The 25,675-nt window shown below is 37.2% G+C and overlaps 1 protein-coding gene across 1 annotated transcript in view; it reads left to right on the top strand.

Annotated features, from left to right (window-relative positions):
* Positions 1–25,675, top strand: part of MEIKIN (meiotic kinetochore factor) — a 123,608-nt gene that overhangs the window by 70,804 nt on the left and 27,129 nt on the right. The gene's annotated exons all lie outside the window — the stretch shown is intronic.

The raw sequence follows: 25,675 nt of genomic DNA, 5'->3' as shown, positions 1-25,675 counted from the left end.
AACTATTGCCTTTTTTTTTTTTTTTTTTTTTTTTGCGGTACGCGGGCCTCTCACTGTTGTGGCCTCTCCCGTTGCGGAGCACAGGCTCCGGACGCGCAGGCTCAGCGGCCATGGCTCAAGGGCCCAGCCGCTCCGCGGCACGTGGGATTTTCCCGGATCGGGGCACGAACCCATGTCCCCTGCATCGGCAGGCGGACTCTCAACCACTGCGCCACCAGGGAAGCCCAGAACTATTGCTTTTTTAAAAAAACATTCTTTATTGAGGTATAATATAATTGACATGCAATAAACTGCACATATTTAAAGTGTGCAATTTAGAAGTTTTTACGTATGTAAGCACCTTTGAAACAACCACCACAATCAAGATAGTGAAAATATCCATCACCAAAATTTCCGCCTACCATTTTATAATTTCTTTCTTCCTGCCCCATCCTCTGCTCCCTAAGAAACTACTGATCTAGTTACTGTCATTATAGATTGGATTTTGGAGGAGAGAGAGAGAGGGGGGTGGGGGGGGAGGGGGAAGGGAGGAGGAGAGGAAGAGAGAGAGAGAGACTGAGAGAGAGAGAGAGGGAGAGTTTTTTGGTCTGTCTTCTTTTACTCAGCATAATTATGAGATTCAGCCATGTTGTTGAGTGTATCAATAGTTTGTTCCTTTTTATTGCTAAGTAGTATTCCATTGCATGGTATACCATAATTTATTTAACCATTCACCTATTTATGGACATTCAGACTGTTTAGCTGCTGGGAACATTTGTGTACAAGTATTTGTATTGACAAAGAATCTCTCCTTGATCAAACTTGAGTTAGGCTACTCTGAGCCCTCTTCTCTACTTGGCCTTGACCTTGGGCTTCTGTGTCCCTCCTTGAATACAGTTTTAGCAAGAATTCTGCTACATCAGTTTAGAGAGAGTTCCCCACCCCTGATACCTGATCACCCTGGCTGCCTTTAGCAGCCTGGCCTATTAAGTCTAATTCGGTTCCTGGACCCAATTTCAACGAGTGTGCAATGTGGAGGGTTTCCCCACACTTCCAACAGGCGATGCTCCAGGCACCAGCTGGGTATCATAGATTTCAACCCAATTCTGACACTATCTACCCAGAGATAGCATCAGATTCTGCAGATAAAAGACTCTGTCCCACAGGAACACCTTCCACTTCAGACACCAATTGCAAGCCCAGGTTATTACCTATGTTTCTGACAGACTGGCTACAAATTGGAGGTTCCTATGACCCCATTCTTGGACTTCAGACTCCAGTCACAAGTCCAGGTTGTTACATTTACTTCTGACTTACTGGCTATAAATCAGAGGTTCTCACAACCCTCTCCTTGGGTTTGATTAATTTTTTAGAGCAGCTCACAGAACTCAGAAAAACATTTTACTTACTAAATTACTGGTTTATTATAAAAGGATATAATTAAGGAACAGCCAGATAGAAGACATGCATAGGGCAAGGTATGAGGAAAGGGTGCAGAGCTTCCATGCTTTTTCTTGGAGTGCTGTTCTCCCCAAATCTCACCAACCCAGAAGCTGTTTGAACCCTGTACTTTTGGAGTTTTATGGAGGCTTCATTACACAGGCATGGTTGATTAAATCAATGGTCATTGGTGATTCATTCAACCTCTAGCTTCTCTCTCTTCCCTTATGAGGAGAGGTTATGGTGTGGGCCTGAAATTTCCAACCCTGTAATCACATAGCTGGTTTCCCTGGCAACCAGCCCCATCCTTTTTTTTTTTTTTAATTAATTAACTTATTTATTTATTTTTTGGCTATGTTGGGTCTTTGTTGCTGCACGCAGGCTTTCTCTAGTGGTGGTGAGCGGGGGCTACTCTTCGTTGTGGTGCGTGGGCTTCTCATTGTGGTGGCTTATCTTGTTGCAGAGCACGGGCTCTAGGTCCGTGGGCTTCACTAGTTGTGGCACGTGGGCTCAGTAGTTGTGGCTCGCAGGCTCTAGAGCGCAGGCTCAGTAGTTGTGGCACACAGGCTTAGTTGCTCAACGGCATGTGGGATCTTCCCGGACAGGGCTCAAACCTGTGTCCCCTGCATTGGCAGGTGGATTCTTAACCACTGCACCATCAGGGAAGTCCCTTATCCTTAAGTGCAGTTCAAAAGTCACTTTATTAATGTAACAAAAGATACCTCATTGCTCTCATCACTTAGAAAATTCCAAGGGTTTTAGGAGCTCTATACCAGAAATGCGGGCAAAGACCAAATATATATTTCCTATCGTAAATCATAGTATCACAGATCAGTTTAGCAAGAATCCCCATACCCTTGATGTCTCCTCATAGCAGTTTTCCATCCTCTGATGACTTCACTCTCTTCATTGGCTATAAATCCCCAGCTGTCTTTGCTGTATTTGGAGTTGGACCCAATCTCTCTCTGCTATTGCAGTACCCCTATTACAATAGTTTTGAATAAAGTCTTCCTTATTGTTTTAACAAGTATCAGAATATACTTTCTTTTACAGTATGGATGTATATTTTCTTTCCTCTTGGGTAGATATCTAAGAGTGGAAATTGCCAAGCTGTTTTCCAAAGTGGTTCTATCATATTTTACATTTCCACTAGCAGTGTTTGAAACATGTAGTTGCTTCTGAAACAGTGTCATTTGAAGAATATAAATTTTTAACTTCAACAAAGTCCAACTTGTCAGTTTTTTAATGGGGTGTGCCTTTGTTGTCATATCTAAGAAATCTTTGCCTAACCCAAGGTCACAAAGATATTCTATGTTTTCTTTTTTTTTAAATAAATAAATTTATTTATTTATTTTTGGCTGAGTCAGGTCTTCATTGCTACATGCAGGCTTTGTCTAGTTGCAGCGAGTGGGGGCTACTCTTCGTTGCAGTGCACAGGCTTCTCACTGTGGTGGCTTCTCTTGTTGTGGAGTATGGGCTGTAGGCACGTGGGCTTCAGTAGTTGTGGCACACATGCTCAGTAGTTGTAGCTTGCGGGCTCTAGAGCGCAGGCTCAGTAGTTGTGGCGCACAGGCCCAGTCGCTCCTCAGCATGTGGGATCTTCCCAGACCAGGGATCAAACCTGTGTCCCCTGCATTGGCAGGCAGATTCTTAACTACTGCGCCACCAGGGAAGTCCGATCTACTATGTTTTCTTCTAGAAGTTTTATAGTTTAAAGTTTTACACTTATGCCTATGAATTAATTTTTTTTTAAGGGAACGCTATTTATTTATTTATTTTTGGCTGTGTTGGGTCTTCGTTTCTGTGCGAGGGCTTTCTCTAGTTGCGGTGAGTGGGGGCCACTCTTCATCGCAGTGCACAGGCCTCTCACTGTCGCGGCCTCTCTTGTTGTGGAGCACAAGCTCCAGATGCGCAGGCTCAGTAGTTGTGGCTCACGGGCCTAGTTGTTCCGTGGCATGTGGGATCTTCCCAGACCAGGGCTCAAACCCGTGTCCCCTGCATTGGCAGGCAGATTCTCAACCACTGCGCCACCAGGGAAGCCCTGAATTAATTTTATTATATGATGTAAGGTACGGATTCAAGTTCATTTTTTTGCATATTGACATTCAGTTATTCTAGCACCATTTGTGGAAATGCTATCCTTTCTTCACTGTATTGCCTTTGCATCTTTGCTGAAAAACAGTTATCCCTATATATGTATGGGTTTGTGTCTGAATTCTCTATATTGTTCCATTCATCTACTTGTTTACCTTTATGCCAATACCATGCAATATTGAATAATGTGGCACTATAGTAATTCTTGAAATCAGATAGTGTTACCCCTCTAACTTTGTTATTCTTTTTCAGTTGTTTTGGCTATTCTAGGTCCTTTGCATTTCTATATGAATTTTAGGATCAGCTTGTCAGTTTCTACAAAAAAAGAAAAAAACAAAACCCTGACAGGATTTTGATTAAGATTGCATTGAATCTGTAGATTAATTTGAGGGTAATTGACATCATAGCAAGATTGAGTTTCCCATCTTAAGGAAAAGGTGTATCTGCCCATTTATTTAGGTGTTTTTCAATATTTCTCCGAAATATTTTGTAATTTTTACTGCACAGGTCATTATTCCCACCTGATGTTATTATTTCTCACCTAATTTCAATATTTCATATTTTTGATGCTATTAATTTCAGTTTCTCACTATTCATTGCTAGCATATAAAAATACACATTTTTTTGGTATTTGATTATTATATTAGTCTTCTTGGGCTGCCATAACAAAATACCATAGACTGGGGGGGATTAAACAACAGAAGTTTATTTTTTCCTAGTTCTGGAGGCCAGGAAGTCCGAGACCAAAGTGCTGGCCTATTCAGTTCCTGATAGGGCTCTTTTCCTCACTTGTAGATGGCCACCATCTTGCTATAACTTCACATGGTCTTTTCTCTCTTTGCACAAAGAAAGAGAGGGCTCTGGTGTTTCTTCCTTTTCTTATGAGGGCACCAGACCTCTCAGATTTGGGCCTCACCCTTATGAACTCATATCACCCTCTCATAGCCCCTATCTCCAAATACAGTCTCATTGAGGGTTATGACTTCAACATATGAATTTTGTAGGGACACAAACCCTCAGTTCATAACAAAGGTACTGTAAACTTGCTAGTCTTAATTATTAGCTCTAGTAGTTTCTTCCCCTAAAGGTTCCATTAGACCATAGGCAATTATGTCATCTGTGAATAAAAACAGTTTTACTTCTTCCTTTCCAATATGGATGCCTTTTTTTTCTTGCATAATTGCATTGGCTCCATCCTCCTGTACAATGTTGAGAGAGAGCAGTAGGGAGAGCAGACATCCTTGCAGTAGTTCACTATTAAGTATGATATTATCTGTAGGTTTTTCTTAGGTTGAGGAAGTTTCCTTCTATTCCTAATATGCTTGAGAGAGTTTATCAGGAATGGATGTTGGATTTTTGCCAAAGATACTTCTTGTGTCTTTTAAGGTGATCATAGGGTTTTTCTTTTTCAGTTTGTTAATATGGTGAATTGATGATGATTGTGAATTGAATATGATATATTGATTGACATTATGTTAAATCAACTCTGCATCCTAGGATAAACCCTACTTGGTTGTGGTGTATTTTTCTTTTTATATATTTTTGGATTTGATTTGCTTAAATTTTTGCATCATTGTTCATGAGGGTCCGTACTTTTATTTTCTTTTGATGTGTATGTCTGGTTTTGGTATCAGAGTAATGATAACCTCATAGAACAAGTCAGGAAGTATTCCTCTTCGATTTTCTGGAAAAGAGATAGTATTATTTTTGCCTTAAATGTTGGGTGGAATTCACTATTGAAGCTGTCTAGGCCTGGAATTTTCTGTGTTGGAAGGAAAAAAACTATAGTTACAACCTCTTTAGGGCTATTCAACTTATCTCTTTCTTCTTGAGTGAACTTTGGTAGTTTGTGTATTTCAAGGAATTTGTCCATTTTCTATAAACTTATTCATTTATTGTCAAATATTTATAATCTCTTGTTATTCTTTAATATATTGGCATCTGTAGTAATGTAATCTTTCTCATTCCTGATATTGATAATTTGTGTTTTCTCTCTTTTTTTTTTTCCCTGAACAACCTGGTTTCTGCTCTGATATTTTCTTTAGTCTGCTTACTTTGGGTTTAATTAGCTCTTCTTTTTTCACTTTCTTAAGGTGGAAGCTGAGGTCATTGATATGAGACCTTTCTTCTTTTCTAATATAGGTTTTAATGCTACACAATTCCTTCAACTACTGCTTTAGCAGCAACCCACAAGTTTTGACATGCTGTGTTTTCATTTTCATGCACTTCAAATACTTTCCACTTCCCCTATTTATTTATTCTTTGATCCATGGGCTTTTAGAAGTGTTCTATTACCCAAATATCTGAAAAATTTCCAGAGATATTTCTGTTACAGATTTCTAATTTCATTCCATTGTGGTCTGAGACCATACGTTATATGCCTAGAATCCTTTTAAATTTGTTGAGACATGTTTTATAACCAATATGGTTTATTTTGGTGAATGTTCTGTGTGTACTTGAGCATAATGTGTATTCTGCTTCTGTTGGGTAAAGTGGTCTATAAATGTCAATCAGGTCAGATTGATTGGTAATATGTTCAAGTTGACTATATCCTTGCTAATTTTTTGCCTACTTGGTCTATTGATTATTGAGAGGTATTGAAATCTCGTACTATAATGGTAGATTTCTCTATTTCTCCTTTTAGTCCTATTCTTTTTTGTTTCACATATTTTGAAGCTCTGTTACTAGGTGTATAAACATTTACAGTGTTTAGGATTGTTATGTCTTCTTGATTAATTCACCCCTATATCATGAAAGACCTTATTTATCCCTGGTAATATTCTTTGCATAGAAATCTCCTTTGTCTGATACTAATATAGCTACTCCAGCTTTCTTTTGACTGTTGTTAGCATGGTGTATATTTTTGCATCTTTTTACTTAAAAAAATTTTTAGAGAAGTCTTAGTTTTATAGCAAAATTGAGAGGAAGGTTCAGTGATCTCTCATATACTCACTACTCCCACACATGCATAGCCATAACCATTATCAACATCATTCACCAGAATGGTACATTTTTTTACCAAGAATAAGCCTACACTGACATATCATAATCACCCAAATCCATAGTTTAAATTGGACTTCAGTCTTGGTGTTGTACATTCTGTGGGTTTGGACAAAAGTATAATGATATTACAGGCATACCTCAGAGTTATTGCAGGTTCAGTTCCAGACCACAGCAATAAAGTGAATATCACAATAAAGTGAGTTACACAAGTATTTTGGTTTCAGAAAACTTGCATATAAAATTATATGCATATACAATTATATTTATACTATACTGTAGTTGTTTAAGTGTGTAGTAGCATTAAATAAAAAAAAACTTAATTAAAAAATACTTTATTGCTAAAAAATGCCAAAACAATTATAATAATCAAAGTTCACTGATCGCTAATGACCATAACAAATATAATAATGAAAATATTTGAAATATGTATGAATTACCGAAATGTGACACAGAAACATGAAGTGAGCAAATGCTATTGGAAAAATGGCACCAGTAGACTTGCTGAACACAAGGTTGTCACAAAACATCAATTTGTAAATAAAATACAGTATGTGCAAAGTGCAATAAAGCAGAGAGCAATAAAACAAGGTACGCCTATAATTATAGTATTGTATAGAGTATTTTCACTGCCCTAAATATCCTCTGTGCTCTACCTATTCATCTCCCCTCACCTACCCCTGACAATCATTGATCTTTTAATTTAATTATCTCCATAGTTTTACCTTTTCCAAAATGTCATATAGTTGGAAACATACAGTATGTAGCTTTTTCAGTTTGTCTCCTTTCACTTAGTAATGTGCATTTTAGGTTCCTCCATGTCTTTTCAAGACTTAATAGCTCATTTCTTTTTAGCACTGAGTGATATTCCATTGTCTGGATGTTTATTTATCCACTCACCTATAGAAAGACATCTTGGTTGCTTCCAGGTTTTAGCAATTATGAATAAAAGCTGCTGTAAATATCCATGTGCAGATTTTTGTGTAGACATAAGTTTTCAACTGATTTGGATAAATACCATGGAGTGAAATTGCTAGATCAAATGGTAGGAGTATGTTTAGTTTTGTAAGAAATCACCAAATTATCCTACAAAACGGCTATACCATTTTGCAGGCCCACCAGCAAGAAATGAGAGTTTGTCTTGCTCCACACCTTCACCAACATTTACTGTTTTCAGTGTTTTGGGGTTTGGCCATTCTAGTAGGTGTGTAGTGGCATCTCATTGTTGTTTTAATTTGCATATCCCTGATGTGAAAATATGATATGGAGCATCCTTTCCTATGCTTACTTGCCAGCTGTATATCTTCTTTGGTGAGGTGTCTGTTAAGCTGTTTGGCCATTTTTTTTTTGCAGTACGCGGGCCTCTCACTGTTGTGGCCTCTCCCGTTGCAGAGCACAGGCTCCGGACACGCAGGCTCAGCGACCATGGCTCACGGGCCTAGCCGCTCCGCGGCATGTGGGTTCTTCCCGGACCGGGGCACGAACCCGTGTCTCCTGCATAGGCAGGCGGACTCTCAACCACTGCGCCACTAGGGAAGCCCTGGCCCATTTTTTAATTGTGTTGTTTGTTTTCTTATTGTTGAGTTTAACAGCTCTTTGTCTATTTGGGGGATTTTTTTTTTTTGTTTTTTTTATTATTTATTTATTTGGCTGTGTCTGGTCTTAGCTGAGGCGTATAGGCTCTTCGTTGCGGCGTGCGGACTTCTCTCTAGTTGTGGTGCGTAGGCTCTAGAGCACACGGGCTCTCTAGTTGTGGTGCACAGGCTCCAGAGTGTGCAGGCTCAGTAGTAGTTGCAGTGCATGGGCTCTAGAGCGTGCAGGCTTAGTTGCCCCCCGGCATGTGGGATCTTAGTTCTCCAACCAGGGATCATTAGTCCCCTGCATTGGAAGGTGGATTCTTAACCACTGGACCATCAGGGAAGTCCCTCTTTGTATATTTTGAATAACAGTCCTTTATCAGATGTACATTTTACAAATATTTTCTCCCAATTTGTGGCTTTTCTTCTAATTCTCTTGATACTCCCTTCTGCAAAGCAGAAGTTTTAAATTTTAAGTAAATCTAGCTTATCAATTATTTCTTTCATGGATCATGTCTTTGATGTCATATCTAAAAAAACATCACCATACCCAAGTTCATCTAGGTTTTCTCCTATGTTGTCTTTTTTTTTTGTATATGGATGTCCATTGTTCCAGCACCATTTGTTGAATAGAGTATTTTGCTTCATTGTATTTCCTTTGCTCCTTTGTCAAAGATCAGTTGAGTATGTATGAGGGTCTATTTCTGGGTTCTCTCTTCTGTTCCATTGATCTATTTGTCCACTTTTTTGCCAATATCACACTCTCATGATTACTGTAGCTTTATAATAAGTCTTAAAGTTGGATAGTGTCTGTCCTCTGACTTTGTTCTTCTCCTTCAATATTGTGTTCTCTAATCTGGGTCTTTTGCCTTTTCATATAAACTTTAGAATCAGTTTTTCAATATCCACAAAATAACTTGGTGAGATTTTTATTGGGATTGTGCTGAATCTATAGATTAAGTTGGGATGAACTGCCATTTTGACAATATTGAGTTGTCTTATCTATGACCATGAAATATATCTCCATTTATTTCATTCTTTTTTGATGTCTTTAATCAGAGTTTTATAGTTTTTCTCATATAGATCTTATGCATATTTTGTTAGATGTATACCTAAATAATTCATTTTGGGGGGTGCTAATATAAATGGTAATGTGTTTTTAATTTCAAATTCCAATTGTCCATTGTTGGTATATAGGAAAGCAATTGACTTTTGTATATTAACCTTGTATCCTGCAACCTTGCCATAATTGCTTACTAGCTCCAGGAGTTTTGCTGTTGTTGTTGTTGTTGACTCTTTTGGATTTTCTGCATAGACAATCATGTCATCTGCAAATAACAACAGCTTTATGCCTTCTTTACACTCTGAATATCTTTTATTTCCTTTCTTGCCTTCTTGAATTAGCAAAGACTTCCAGTACAATGTTGAAAAACAGTGGTGAGAGGGGACATCCTTGTCTTATACCTGATCTTAGTGGGAAAGTTTCAAGTTTTTTACCATTAAATATGATGTTAGCTGTAGGTATTTTTTAATAGATGTTCTTTAGCAAGTTGAAGAAGTTCCCCTCTATTCCTAGTTTACTGAGAGTTTTTAATCATAAATGAGTATTGTATTTTGTCAATGCTTTTTCTGCATCTACTGATATGATTATGTGGTTTTTCTTCCTTAGCCTGTTAATGTGATAGGTTGCATTAATTGATTTTTAAATGATGAGCCAGCCTTGCATACCTGGGTTAAATCCCACTTGATCTTGGTGTATAATTCTTTTTTATACATTGTTGCATTTGATTTGTTAATATTTTGCTGAGGATTTTACATCTATGTTCATGAGAGATATTGGTCTATAGTTTTCTTACTTGTAATGTCTTTTTTTAGTGTTAGTATTAGGATTATGCTGGCCTTGGAGAATAAGTTAGGAAGTGTCCCCTCTGCTTTTGTCTTCTGATAAAGATTGTAGAGAATTGGCGTAATTCATTCCTTAAATGTTTGGTGGAATTCACCATTGAACTCATCTGGGCCTGGTGCTTTCTGTTTTGGAAGGTTATTCATTATTGATTCAATATCTTTAATAGATATAGGGCTATCCAGGTTGTCTTTTCTTTGAGTGCATTTTGGAAGATTGTGCCTTTCAAGGAACTGGTCCATTTCATGTAAGTTATCAAAGGTGTAGGCATAAAGTTGTTCATAGTATTCTTTTATCATCCTTTTAAATTTTGTGGGCTCTATTGTAGTATTGTCTTCTCTTTCATTTCTGATAGTAATAATTTGGGTCATTTCTCCTTTTTTTTCCTAGTTAGCCTGTATAGAGGCTTGTCAATTTTATTGACCTCTTCAAAGAACCAGCTTTTGTTTTTGTTCATTTTCTCTATTGGTTTTCTCTTTTCAATTTCACTGGTTTTTGCTCTAATTCTTATTATTTCTTTTCTTCTGTTTACTTTGGATTTAATTTGCTCTCTTTTTTTTTTCTGTTTTCCTAGGTGCAAACATAGATTCTTTAGGTCTTTCGTCTTTTCTGATATGAATATTCAATGCTATCAATTTCCCTCTAAGCACTGCTTTTGCTGTACCCCACAAAGTTTCATAGGTTGTGTTTTCATTTTCATTTAGTTCAAAATTGTTTAAAATATATCTTGAGATTTCTTCTTTGACCCATGTGTTATTTATCTCTAAGTATTAATCTCTAAGTATTTGGGGATTTTCCAGCTGTCTTTCTGTTACTGATTTCTAGTTTCATTCCATTGTGACCTATTAGCACATACTGTATGACTTCTATTATTTTAAACTTGTTAAGATATGTTTTGTTGCCTAGAATGTGATATATCTTGGTGAACATTCCATGTGAGCTTGATAAAAATGTGTAATCTGCTGTTGTTGGATGAAATAGTCTGTAGATGTCCAATGTATCCAGTTGATTGATGGTGCTGTTGAGTTCGACTATGTTGCCACTTGTTTTCTGCCTGCTGGATCTATTTCAGAGAGAGAGGGTTTTAAAGTCTCCAGGCACTATAGTGGATTTATCCATTTCTCCTTTCTGTTCTATCCATTTTTGCCTCATATAGATGCTCTATTGTTAGGTACATACACATTAAGAATTTTTATGTCTTCATGAAGAATTGACTTATTTATCATTACGTAATGCCCTGCTCTACCCCTTATAACTTTCCTTACTTTGGAGTCTGTTCTATCTAATATTAACATAGCTACTACTACTTTCTTTTGATTAGTGTTAGCATGTTATATCTTTCTCCATTTACTTTTTCTTTTAAATTTTTGTTGGAGTATAGTTTATTTACAAGTTGTTATTCAATAGTTTCAGATGTACAACAAAGTGAATCTGTTATACGTATACATATATCCACTCGTTTTTAGATGTTTTTCCTATATAGGCCATTACAGAGTACTGTAAGTACAGTAGGTCCTTAATTACTGTACTATTAAGTACAGTAGGTCCTTAATAGTTATCTATTTTATATATATTACTGTGTATATGTCAATCCCAATCTTCCAATTTATCCCTCCCCCCCATACCCTCTGGTAACCATAAGTTTTTATTTTCTACATCTGTAACTATATTTCTGTTTTGTAGGTAAGTTCATTTGTACCCTTTTTTTTAAGATGCCACATATAAGTGATATCATATGATATTTGTCTTTCTCTGACTTACTTCACTCAGTATGACAATCTCTAGGTTCATCTTGTTGCTGCAAATGGCATTACAGTATTTCATTCTTTTATGGCTAAGTAATATTCCATTGTATATATGTACCACAACTTCTTTATCCATTCTGCTGCTGATGAACGTTTAGGTTGCTCCCATGTCCTGGCTATTGTAAGTAATGCTGCAATGAACATTGTGGCGCATGTATCTTTTCAAATGATGGTTTTCTCTGGATATATGTCCAGGAGTGGGATTGCTGGATCATATGTTAGCACTATTTTCAGTTTTTTAAGGAACCTCCATACTGTTCTCCATAGTGGCTGTACCAGTTTACATTCCCACCAACAGTGTAGGAGGATTCCCTTTTCTCCACAGCCTCTCCAGCATTTATTGTTTGTAGATTTTTTGATGAGGGCTATTCTGACTGGTGTGAGGTGATACTTCATTGCAGTTTTCATTTGCATTTCTCTAATAATTAGTGACAAGCATCTTTTCATGTGATTTTTAACCATCTGTATGTCTTCTTCGGAGAAATGTCTATTTAGATCTTCCACCCATTTTTTGATTGGATTGTTTGGTTTTTTTAATACTGAGCTGCATGAGGTGTTTATATATTTTGGAGATTAAGCCCTTGTCGGTCGCTTCGTTGGCAAATATTTTCTTCCATTCTCAGGGTTGTCTCATAGGTTGTCTCTTTTCATTTTGTTGATGGTTTTTTTTTTTTTGCTGTGCAAAAGCTTTTAAGTTTAATAAGATCCCATTTGTTTATTTTTGTTTTTATTTTCATTACTCTGGGAGGTGGATTGAAAAAGATTTTGCTGCAATTTATGTCAGAGAGTGTTCTGACTAAGTTTTCCTCTAAGAGTTTTATAGTATTCAGCCTTAACATTTAGGTCTTTAATCCATTTTGAGTTTATTTTTGTGTATGGTGTTAGGGAGTGTTCAAATTTCATTCTTTTACATGTAGCTGTCCAGTTTTCCTAGCACCACTTATTGAAGAGACTGTCTTTTCTCCACTGTATATTCTTGCCTCCTTTGTCATAGATTAGGTAGCCACAGGTGCATGGGTTTATCTCTGGACTTTCTATCCTATTCTGTTGATCTATATTTCTGTTTTTGTGCCAGTTCCATACTGTTTTGGTTACTGTAACTTTGTATTATAGTATAGTCTTAAGTCAGGGACTTCCTCCAGCTCTGTTTTTCTTTCTCAGGATTGCTTTGGCTATTTGTGCCCTCTTGTGTTTCCATACAGATCATAAAATTTTTTCTCTAATTCTGTGAACAATGCCATTGGTAATTTCATAGGGATTGCACTGAAATTGTAGATTGCTTTGGGTAGTATAGTCATTTTCACAATATTGATTCTTCCAATCCAAGAACATGGTACATCTCTTCATCTGTTTGTGTCATCTTTGATTTCTTTCATCAGTATTGTATAGTTTTTTGAGTACACGTCTTTTGCCTCCTTAGGTAGGTTTATTTCTAGGTATTTTATTCTTTTTGATGCAATGGGATTGTTTCCTTGATTTCTCTTTCTGATCTTTCATTGTTAGTGTATAGGAATGCAAGAGATTTCTGTGTATTAATTTTGTATCCTGCAACTTTACCAAATGCATTGATGAGCTCTAGTAGTTTTACGGTAGCATCTTTAAGGTTTTCTATGTATAGTATCATGTCATCTGCAAACAGTGACAGTTTTACTTCTTTTCTGATTTGGATTCCTTTTATTTCTTTTTCTTCTCTGATTGCCATGGCTAAAACTTCCAAAACTATGTTGAATAATAGTGGTGAGAGTGGACATCCTTGTCTTGTTCCTGATCTTAGAGGAAATTCTTTCAGCTTTTCACCACTGAGAATGATGTTTGCTGTGGGTTTGTCATATATGGCCTTTATTATGTTGAGGTATGTTCCCTCTATGCCCACTTTCTGGAGAGTTTTTACCATAAATGGGTGTTGAATTTTGTCAAAAGCTTTTTCTGCATTTATTGAGATGATCATATGGTTTTTATTCTTCAATTTGTTAATATGGTGTATCACATTGATTGATCTGTGTATATTAAAAAATCCTTGCATTCCTGGGATACATCCCACTTGATCGTGGTATATGATCCTTTTAATGTGTTGTTGGATTGTGTTTGCTAGTATTTTGTTGAGGAGTTTTGCATCTATGTTCATCAGTGATATTGGCCTGTAATTTTTTTTGTGATACCTTTGTCTGGTTTTGGTACCAGGGTGGTGGTGACCTCGTAGAATGAGCTTGGGAGTGTTCCTTCCTCTGCAACTTTTTGGAAGAGTTTCAGAAGGGTAGGTGTTAACTCTTCCCTAAATGTTTGATAGAATTCGCCTGTGAAGCCATCTGGTCCTGGACTTTTGTTTGTTGCAAGCTTTTTAGTCACAGTTTCAAATTCAGTACTTGTGATTGGTCTGTTCATATTTTCTATTTCTTCCTGGTTTAGTCTTGGAAGGTTGTATCTTCCTAAGAATTTGTCCATTTCTTCAAGGTTGTCCGTTTTGTTGGTGTATAGTTGCTTGTAGTAGTCTTTTATGATCCTTTGTATTTCTGTGGTGTCTGTTGTAACTTCTTTTTCGTTTCTAATTTTATTGATTTGCATCCTCTCCCTTTTTTTCTTGATGAGTCTGGCTAAGGGTTTATCAATTTTGTTTATCTTCTCAAAGAAGCAGCTTTTAGTTTCAGTGATCTTTGTTATTATTTTCTTTGCCTGTATTTTATTTATTTCTGCTCTGATCTTTATGATTTCTTTCCTTCTGCTAATCTGGGTTTTGTTTGTTCTTGTTTGTTTAGTTACTTTACGTATAAGGATAGGTTGCTTATTTGAGATTTTTCTTGTTTTTTGAGGTAAGATGTATTACTATAAAGTTCCCTCTTAGAACTGCTTTTGCTGCATCCCATAGGTTTTGGATTGTCATGTGCTCATTGTCATTTGTCTCTAGGTATTTTTTGATTTCCTCTTTGATTTCTTCAGTGATCCATTGATTATTTAGTAACATACTTTTTAGCCTCCACATGTTTGTGTTTTTTACAGATTTTTTCTTGTAATTGATTTCTAATCTCACAGCGTTGTGAGATGTGTTGATATGACTTCAGTTTTCTTAAATTTACCGAGGCTTGATTTGTGGCCCAAGGTTAGATCTATCCTGGAGAATGTTCTGTGTGCAATTGAGAAGAATGTATATCCTGCTGCTTTCGGATGGAATGTCCTATAAATATCAATTAAGTCTGTCTGGTCTAATCTGTCATTTAAGGCTTGTGTTTCCTTACTATTTTTCTGTCTGAATGATCTGTCCATTGGTGTGAGTGGGGTGTTAAAGTCCCCCACTATTATTGTGTTACTATCGATTTCCCCTTTTATGGCTGTTAGCATGTCCTTTATATATTGAGGTGCTCCTATGTTGGGTGCATATATATTTACAATTATTATATCTTCTTCTCGGATTGATCCCTTGATCATTGTGTAGTGTCCTTCCTTGTCCTTGTAATAGCCTTTTAAAGTGTATTTTGTCTGATATGAGTATTGCTACTCCAGCTTTCTTTTGATTTCCATTTGTATGGAATATCTTTTTCCATCCCCTCACTTTTAGTCTGTATGTGGGTCTCTTGTAAACAGTGGGTCTCATTTTTGTATCCATTTAGCCAGTTGCGTCTTTTGGTCAGAACATTTAATCCATTTACATTTAAGGTAACTATCCATATGTATGTTCTGATTGCCATTTTCTTAATTGTTTTGGGTTTGTTTCTGTAGGTCTTTTTTCTTCCTTTCCTCTTTTGTTGTCTTCTCTTGTGTTTCCTGCCTAGAGAAGTTCCTTTAGCATTTGTTGTACTGCTGGTTTGGTGATGCTGAATTCTCTTAACTTTTGCTTGTCTGTAAAGCTTTTAATACCTCTGTTGAATCTGAATGAGAGTCTCCTGGGTAGAGTATTCTTGGTTGTAGGTTTTTCCCTTTTATCACTTTAAATATATCATGCCACTCCCTTTTGGCCTGCTGAGTTTCTGCTGGAAAATCAGCTGATAACCTTATGTGGATCCCCGTGTATGTTATTTGTTGCTTTTTTCTTGCTGCTTTTATTTTTTTTTCCTTGTGTTTAATTTTTGTTTAAGTTAGATTAATTAATAAGTGTCTCTGTGTGTTTCTCCTTGGGTTTATCCTGTATGGGACTCTCTGTGCTTCCTGGCCTTGGGTTACTATTTCCTTTCCCATGTTAGGGAAGTTTTCAATTATAATCTCTTCAAATATTTTCTCAGTCCCTTCTCTTTCTCTTCTTCTTCTGGGACCCCTATCATTTGAGGCATTTAATGTTGTCCCAGAAGTCTCTGAGACTGTCCTCATTTCTTTTCATTCTTTTTTTCTTTATTCTGTTCTGCAGCAGTGATTTCACCATTCTATCTTCCAGCTCACTTATCTGTTCTTCTGCCTCAGTTATTCTGCTATTGATTCCTTCTAGTGTATTTTTCATTTCAGTTATGATATTGTTCATCACTATTTCTTTGTTCTTTAGTTCTTCTAGGTCCTTGTTAAACATTTCTTGTATCTCCTTGATCTGTGCCTCCTTTCCTTTTCTAAGATCTTGGATTATCTTTACTATTGTTACTATGAATTCTTCTTGAGGTAGATTGCCTATCTCCTCTTCATTTAGTTCGTCTTATAGGTTTTTACCTTGTTCCTTCATCTGCAGCATATTTCTTTGTCTCATTTTGTTTGACTTTCTGTGTTTGTGGTCTGCTTTCCGCAGGCTGCAGGGTAATAGTTCCTCTTGCTTCTGTTGCCTGCCCCCTGCTGGGTGAGGTTGGTCCAGGGGCTTTTGTAGGCTTCCTGGTGGGAGGGACTGGTGCCTGCCTTCTGGTGGGTGGAGCTGGGTCTTGTCCCTCTGGTGGGCAGGGCCATGTCAAAGGGTGTGTTTTGGGGTGTCTGTGAGCTTAGTATGACTTTAGGCAGCCTCTCAGCTGATGGGATGGGTGGGGCTGTATTCCTCTCTTGCTGGTTGTTTGCCTGAGGCATTCCGGCATTGGAGCTTACAGGCTGTTAGGCGGTACTGGGTCTTGGTGCCAAGATGGGGACCTTCAGGAGAGCTCACACCAATTAATATTCCCTGGGGCTGGGAATTCCCTGGCAGTCCATGGCCAGGACTCGGTGCTCCCATCGCAGGGGCTTGGGTTCAACCCCCAGCCGGAGAACCAAGACCCCAAGCTGTGCAGTGTGGCCAAAAAAAAAAAAGAGAGAGACCACAAAACAAGACAGACAAACAAAAACCAAAACAAACCATAAAAACAAAACAAACAAAAAAACCCAAAGAAAACAAAAAACAAGAAAACAACCAACCAAAGAAAAACTGAAAAACACAAAAACACAAAAAACCAAAAAACAAAGAAAACAACAAACAAAAACAACCAAAAAAACAGAACCTCCCCCAAATCCAAACAAAAACATACAAGAAATAAATATAATAAAATAATAGAAAAATAAAAAATGCTTTAAAAAAATTTAAGAACAATAAAAATAAAAAGTAGAACAACAAAATTTCCCTGGGGTCTCTGCAACCAGTGTTCTTGCCCCCATGGTGAGCTACATCCAACTCCCGCCTCCCCAGGAGACCCTCCAAGACCTTGAGGAAGGTCTGTGGACCTGCTGTGGGCACTGTGGGGGCAGCTCAGACTCTGACCTGCCCCAACTCTCATGTGTACTTGCCCCCAAAGTCCACAGCTGCTGAAGCTAGACCCATCTCAGTTGTGGGAGCACTCATTGTTCATTCAGATGTTCTGCAGGTACTGGGTTTACCAACTGATTGCAGGGGTTTAATCTACAGCTTGTGCAGCTGTAAGGAGAGATTTCAGTTCTTCGTTAGTCACACAGCCCCTGGGACTCAGCTTTGGTTTTGGCCCCACCTCTGCTTATGGGCCATCCTCAGGCATCTGCTCCCTGCCCAGGCAAGAGGGGGCGAAGACAGCCACTGGGGGCGCTCTGGCCTGTTTCAGTGGGAGGGGTTGGGGCAGCAACTGACTGGGGCATGCTCGCTCACTTAGGTGGGAGGGGCAGGAGGCGGTGACCAACTGGGTCACCAGCAAGTGCCCTTGCTCCAGCGGGAGCCGCTCCTAGTGCCTGTGGAGGCAGGGGCTGGTGTGTGAGGAGAAGCTGTGATGGCGGCTCCACCCTTCACGCATCACTCAAAATGCACCTCGTTTCTATGGCAGTCCAAGCTTCTTCCAGGAGCATTCTTGGTTGCATAACTCCTCACTGCCGTCCCCTCAGGCTGTCTCCATGCAGCCAACAGCAGTCCTCTCCCCCGGTCCACTCTCCAAACCCCACATTCTAGCACCCAACCCCTGTCAGCACTGGTGGACACCCATCTTAGGCTGGGGCATGCAGAGCTGTGGCACAGACCATTTGTGTAAGTCTTGCTCTGTTCTGCCTGCCACAGACCAGTTGCTGCACTTTCCTCCAGTAGCTCCTGAAGCTCCCCTTCTATCTCAGCTGATCTCCCTGTGGTGAGGGGGCTTCTCCTCTCCTTCAGCTCCCCCGCAGTGGTGTGGGTTCCATCCTGTTTCCTCTTTTCTTTTTCTTCCTTTACTCTCTTTTGTCCTACCTGGTTATTTGGGGATCTTTTCTTGTCCTTTTAGGCGTCCGAGGTCCTTTGCTAGTGTTCAGCAGGTTCTCTATGCTAATTGTTCCATTTGTAGATGTATTCTTGATGTATCTGTGGGGAGAGGTGAACTCCAGGTCCTCCTATTCTGCCATATTTACCTCATCACATCTCTCTATTTAGTTTTAATCTATGTGTGTCTTTATATTTAAAGTGTTTTTCTTGTAGCCAACATATAGTTGTGTTGTGGTTTTTGATGCACTCTGACCATCTCTGTCTTTAAATTGGTGCATTTAGGCCATTGACATTCAAAGTGATTAGTGATATAATTGGATAAATATCTAGCATATTTGCTACTGTTTTTCTATTTGTTGCCCCATTCTTTGTTCCTATTTTTGTCTTCCTCATTTTTTCTGCCTTTTGCAGTTTTAATTGAGCATATTGCATGATTATGTTTTCTCTTCTTTCTTAGCACATTAGTTATACTTCTTTTTTACTTTTTTTAGTGGTTACCCTAGTGTTTTCAGTATACATTTACAGCTGATCCAAGTTCACTTTTAAATAACACTATCCACTTTACAGGTAGTGCAAGTACCTTATAATAACAAAATAATCCTAATTCATTTTCCCCATCCCTTATATCACTGTTGTCATTCATTTCATTATACATAAGCATATGTACATTTATACCTAAGATATTTACATAAGTGTTCATAATTGAATATATTATTGCTATTATTATTTTGAACAAACTGTTATCTGTTAGAACAATTAATAATTGGTTTTTAATTGATTGTTTATTTTAATTGATAATTGATTTTTCAATTAAAAAGATAAAAGTTTTAATTTATCTTCACTTACTTATTCTCCATTGCTCTTTCTTTCTTTATGTAGATCCAATTTTCTGATCTATATCATTTTCCTTCTTCCTGAGGAAATTGTATTAATATTTCTTTCAAAGCAGGCCTACTGGCAACAAATCCCCTCAATTTTTGTTTGTCTGAGAAAGTCTGTATTTCTCCTTCACTTTTGAAGGATAATTTCACAGAGTACTGAATTCTAGTTTTGTTTGTTTTTCTGTCAACACTTTAAATATTTCACTTCATTCTTCTCTTTCCTGAATGATTTCTGAGGAGAGGTCTGTAAATCTTATCTTAGCTCTTCTATAAGTAAGGTGTTTTCCCCTCTGGTTTCCTTCAAGATATTTTCTTTCTGTTTGATTTTCTTATGTTCACATCTGATATGCTTATATGTAGTTTTTTGAGCATTTATCCTGCTTTGTATTCTCTTAGGTTCCTGGATCTGTGATTTGATGTCTGACATTAATTTATGAAAATTCTTAGTCATCATTGCTTCAAATGTTGTTTCTGTTCCTTCTCCTTCTGGAATTCCAATTATGTATATGTCACTCCTTTTGTAGTTGTCCCACAATTCTTAGCATTCTATTATGGTTTTTTCAGTCTTTTTTCTCTTAGCTTTTCAGTTTGGGAAGTTTCTATTGTACTATCTTCAGACTCAAATATTCTTTCCTCAGCTGTGTCTAGTCTAATAATGAGTCCATCAAAGGCATTCTTCATTAGTAAATGCAGGGACTTCCCTGGCAGTCCAGTGGTTAAGACTTTGCCTTCCAATGCAGGGATTGCAGGTTCAATCCCTGGTCAGGGAGCTAAGATCCCACATGCCTTGGAAACAAAAAAACAAAACATAAAAAACCCCCCAAAAACAGAAACAGTATTGTAACAAATTCAATAAAGACTTTGAAAATATCCACATCAAAAAAATCTTTAAAAAAAAAGGAAATGCGGACAAAGTATCTTCCTTTCTGTCTGGTGGGGAAGAGAGACACAAGAGGAAAATTACAACTCTGACAAGTGCTACAAAGAGAGCGGTACATGGTACTATGAGAACCTATGAGAGGGGCACTTGGCCTGGTTGAGAAGGTAATGGAAAGCTTTTCTAAGGAACTAAAAGTTGATGTTAGGTCTTAATGATAAGTAAGAGTAATCTAGGCAAGGAAGGTTAGGAAGGGTGTTTCAGGACTACTTGGTGTAAAGCCCTTAATCCTTATATCAAGACTATAAGGGCCTGAGGGAATGCTATCATGACTGGAGTGGTGAAAACAAGTGGGAGGATGATACAAGATAAAGCCGAATGGTGAGAAGAAGTTGGTCAATTTAGAGTTTTGAATACCATTTTATTGATTTTGACCTTTATGATTTTGTTAGAATTAAGTAACTCAAACTTTCTTTTAAGTTTGTCATTTAGAGTCAAATTTGATCTACTAATAAACTGTCAGTATAGTTCAATAAAAATGTATATCTCAAAATTCAAAAATTCAGTAACTTTGCTGTGTTTTTATTGTATTTGTGTTTTTTATAAATTTATTTATTTATTATTTTTGGCCACATTGGGTCTTCTCACAGTGCTGCATGTGGCTTTTTCTAGTTGCGGCGAGCGGGGGCTATTCTTTGTTGCAGTGCACAGGCTTCTCACTGCGGTGGCTTCTCTTGTTGGGGAGCTCAGGCTCTAGGCACGCGGGCTTCAGTAGTTGTGGCACATGGGCTCAGTAGTGGTGGCGCATGAGCTTAGCTGCTCTGCGGCATGTGGGATCTTCCTGGACCAGGGCTCGAACCCATGTCCCTTGCATCGTCAAGCAGATTCTTAACCACTGAGCCACCAGGGAAGCCCTTTATTGTATTTGTTTTTAGGATTACCTTTTATTTATGACAAGTATTAATAATTATCCATTCATGAAAATAATGCACATTTTCCTCTTGTTTGTTTGTTTATATTTATTTTAGTTTTATTTTGATAAGAATACTTACATGAGATCTACCCTTTTAACAGATTTTTAAAGATTATTGTCTATAGGCACAATATTATACAGCAGGTCTCTAGAGCTTATTCATTTTGCATCACTGAAATCTTATATCCATTGATTAGCAACTCCTCCCCCCCACCCCGCCCCAGTTTCTGGCAAGCACAATTCTGTTCTTTGCTATTTTTATAAAAAGGGCAACAAATGTTAGAGAAGTTGTGGGGATATTGGAACCCTTGTACACTGTTGGTGGAAATGCAGAAATGGTGCAGTTGCTATGGAAAGCAGTGTGGAGGTTTCTTTAAAAATTAAAAATAGAACTGCTGTATGATCCAGCAATCCCACTTATGGGTATTTATCCAAAGAATTGAAATCAGTATCTCAGAGAACTATTAGCACTCCAGGTTCATTGCAGCACTATTCACAATAGCCAAAATGTGCAAACAGCCTAAATCTCCCATTGACAGATGGATAGATTTTTTTTTTAAATGTGGTGGACAGTGGAACATTATTCAGCATTTTAAAAAGAAGGAAATCCTGAGATACAGGATAACATGAAGAAACCTAGAGAACATTATGCTAAGTGAAATAAGGCATTCACAGAAGGACAAATACTTTTTTTAAAATTTATTATTATTTATTTTCTTTAATTGTTTTTTTTAGCTGTGTCGGGTCTTAGTTGTGGCATGCAGGATCTTTCGTTGTGGGGCTCAGTCTCTTCATTGTGGTGCGCGGGCTTCTCTCTGGTTGTGGCATGCAGGTTTTCTCTCTCTAGTTGTGGTACATGGGCTCCAGGGCACGTGAGCTCTGTAGTTGTGGTGCACGGGCTCCAGAGTGTGTGGGCTCTGTAGTTTGTGGCACGTGGGCTCTTTCGTTGAGGTGTGCGAGCTCAGTAGCTGTGGTGCATGGGCTTAGTTGCCCCGCAGCATGTGGGATCTTAGTTCCCTGACCAGGGATCGAACCTGCCTTCCCCTGCATTGGAAGGCAGATTCTTTAACACTGGACCACCAGGGAAGTCACAAGGACAAATACTTCTCGATTCCACTTATATGAGGTATATAAAATAGTTTCCTTTTAAAATTAAATAAAAAGTTAGTTAATTTAAAGAAAATATTAATAGTAAAATTGCTGTGTAGATATGGCAAAACAAATAAGATCGTATGGAATAAACTTTGAGATTAGTGCTTTAGAGAGTAATTTGGAGGAAGGGGGAGCTAGAAGACAAAACCTGCAGAAGTGCTGTTCATGATGAAATTCAACTGGTCTAGATGTTTTCATGTAAATTTTTAAATTATCTTGGTGTGTATCCCATAGCCTACTGCTGCTCAATTTGTTCATGCCATTAATTCTAGGTTTAGAGTTTTCCTGATGTGCTTTTGGGAAGAACAACACAAACTTACCTCTGATTTTTCTTTTTTGTTCTTGTTGAGATATAATTGGCATAAAATATTGTATAATTTAAGGTTACAATGTGATAATTTCATACATGTATATATTGCTATTATGTGTGTGTGTATACATACCCTACAATAAGGTTAATTAACATATCCTTCCCCTCACACAGTTACCATTTAGTTTTTTGTTGTTGTTATGGTGAGAACATTAAAACTATGTTCTCATGCCAACATTCAAGTATACTATAGTTATCATGCTGTACCTTACTTAGATCCCTGGGATTTATTCATTTTATAACTAAAAGTTTGGATCCCTTGACCATCATCTCCCCATTTCCTCCACCCCTCAGCTCCCGGCAACCATCATTCTACTGTTTCTGAGTTTGATGTTTTTAGATTCCACATATAGATGAGTTCATACAGTTTTTGTCTTTTGCTGTCTTACTTCACTTAGCATTATGCTCTTGAGGCTTATGTATATTGTTACAAATGGCAGAATTTCCTTCTTTTTATGGCTGAATAGTATTCCATTGTGTGTATGTGTGTGTGTGTGTGTGTGTGTATATATATATATATATATATACACATATATATATGTAGTTTCATTCTTTTTTATATATAATCAATAAACTATCTTGATCCAGAAGCTTCACCTTTAAACTTTTCAGAAGTCTACTTTAAAATGTTATTCATTCTCAGGGAAAAACACGATCATTTGAGTCCCTGCATTTAAAATGATGATTTTAGTATACCTTTCCTTCCTAACTAAAATATTTGCATTCAGTTTTGTAGCTAAATTTACAATTATTAACAGGTATCATGTTTCAGTATTTGGCACCCCTTGTCTTATATCAGGAGCCTCCCTTTTTTGAGTTCTTAAGTTTCATTTATTTCTTAGGTGAGGTGTGTCTAAAGACAAGATTTTTGTGAAGAATACAGTGACACATTTTTAGAGCTTTTATTATTTGAAAATCTCTTTATCCATATGAAGGAAGGATGAGTTACGTATAAAAATCCTTTGCTATGCAAAAGCTTTTAAGTTTAATTAGGTCCTGTTTGTTTATTTTTGCTTCTATTTCCTTTACTTTAGGAGACAGAGTCAAAAAATAATTTCTAAGATCTATGTCACAGAGTGTTCCACCTATGTTTTCTTCTAGGATTTTTATGGTTTCCAGTCTTACGTTTAGGTCTTTAATCCATTTTGAGTTTATTTTGTATATGGTGTTAAAGAATGTTCTAACCTCATTCTTTTACATGTAGCTGTCCAGTTTTTCCAGTTTCCTCTTTTTTGTTGAAGAGACTTTTTTCTTCATTGTATATTCTTGTGTCCTTTGTTGTAGATTAATTGACCATAAGAGAGCCATTTCTGGGCTCTCTATTCAGTTCCATTGATCTGTGTGTCTGTTTTTGTGCCAGTACTATGCTGTTTTGATTACTGTAGCTTTGTAGTACAGTCTGAAGTCGCGGGGGTGGCTTCTTCAGCTCTGTTCTTTCTCAAGATTATTTTGGCAGTTTGGGGTCTTTTATGTTTACATACAAATTTTAAAATTATTTCTTCTAGTTCTGTGAAAAATGCCATTGGTACTTTGATAGGGATTGCATTGACTCTGTAGATTGCCCTGGGCAGCGTGGTCATTTTAACAACTAATTCCTCTAATTCACGAACATGACATCTCTCTCCATCTGTTTCTGTTGTCTTCAGTTTCATATCTTATAGTTTTTTGGGTATAGGTTTTTTACTTCCTTAGGTAGGTTTATTCCTAGGTATTTTATTCTTTTTGATGCAATGGTAAATGTCCTCTTTCTGATTGTTTGTTGTTAGTATGTAGAAATGCAACAGATTTCTGTATTTTAATATTGTATTCTGCACCTTTACCAAATTCATTGATGAGCTCTAGTAGTTTTTGGTGGCATCTTTAGGATTTTCTATGTATAGTATCATGTCATTTGCAAACAGTGGCAGTTTTATTTCTTCGTTTCCAATTTGGATTCCTTCTATTTCTTCTTCTTGTCTGAGTGCTATGGCTAGGACTTCCAATACTATGTTAAATAAAATTGGCGAGAGTGGGCATCTTTGTCTTGTTCCTGATCTTAGAGGAAATGCTTTCAGGTTTTCACTGTTGAGTATGATGTTAGCTGTGTGTTTGTCATATATCTTAAGTTGAGGTGTGTTCTGTCTATGCTTACTTTCTGGAGAGTTTTTAGCATAAATTGACATTGAATTTTGTCAAAATCTTTTTCTGCATCTATTGAGATGGTCGTATGTTTTTTATTCTTTAGGTTGTTAATGTGGTATATCACATTGATTTGTGGATATTGAAAAATTCTTGCATTCCCTGGGATAAATTCCACTTGATCATGGTGTATGTTCCTTTTATTGTATTGTTGGTATTCAATTTGCTAATATTTTGTTGAAGATATTTGCATCTATGCTCATCAGTGATATTGGCTTGTAATTTTGTGTGTGTGTATGGTATCTTTGTCTGGTTTTAGTATCAGGGTTATGCTGGCCTTGAATGAGTGTGGCAGCATTCTTTCCTCTGCAATTTTTTGTAATAGTTTGTGAAGGTTAGGTGTTAATTCTTCTGTACATGTTTGGTAGAACTCACCTGTGAAGCCATCTGGTCTTGGACTTTTGTTTGTTGGGAGTTTTTAAATTACTGATTCAACTTCATTACTGGCAATTGGTGTGTTCATATTTTCCATTTCTTCCTGGTTCAGTCTTGTGAAATTGTACATTTCTAAGAATTTGTCCATTTCTTCTATATTGTCCATTTTATTGTCATATAATTGTACTTAGTTGTCTCTTAGGATCCTTTGTATTTCTGTGGTATCAGTTATAACTTCTCTTTCATTTCTGATTTTATTGATTTGGCCCCTCTCATTTTTTCTTGATGAGTCTGGCTAAAGGTTTATCAATTTTGTGTATATTTTCAAAGAACTAGCCATTAGTTTCATTGATCTTTTCTATTGTTTTCTTTTTCTCTGTTTCATTTATTTCTGCTCTGATCTTTATGATTTCTTTCCTTCTACTAACTTTGGGTTTTGTTTGTTCTTCTTTTTCTAGTTCCTTTATGTTTAAGTTTAGGTTATTTATTTGAGATTTTTCTTGTTTCCTGAG

The sequence above is a fragment of the Delphinapterus leucas genome, chromosome 3 (genome assembly GCF_059928025.1).
Source record: "Delphinapterus leucas isolate spDelLeu-1000000601 "Yukka" chromosome 3, BTC_Dleu_Yukka2, whole genome shotgun sequence".
Taxonomy (NCBI): Eukaryota; Metazoa; Chordata; class Mammalia; order Artiodactyla; family Monodontidae; genus Delphinapterus; species Delphinapterus leucas.
This window is presented reverse-complemented; position numbering and strand designations above follow the sequence as displayed.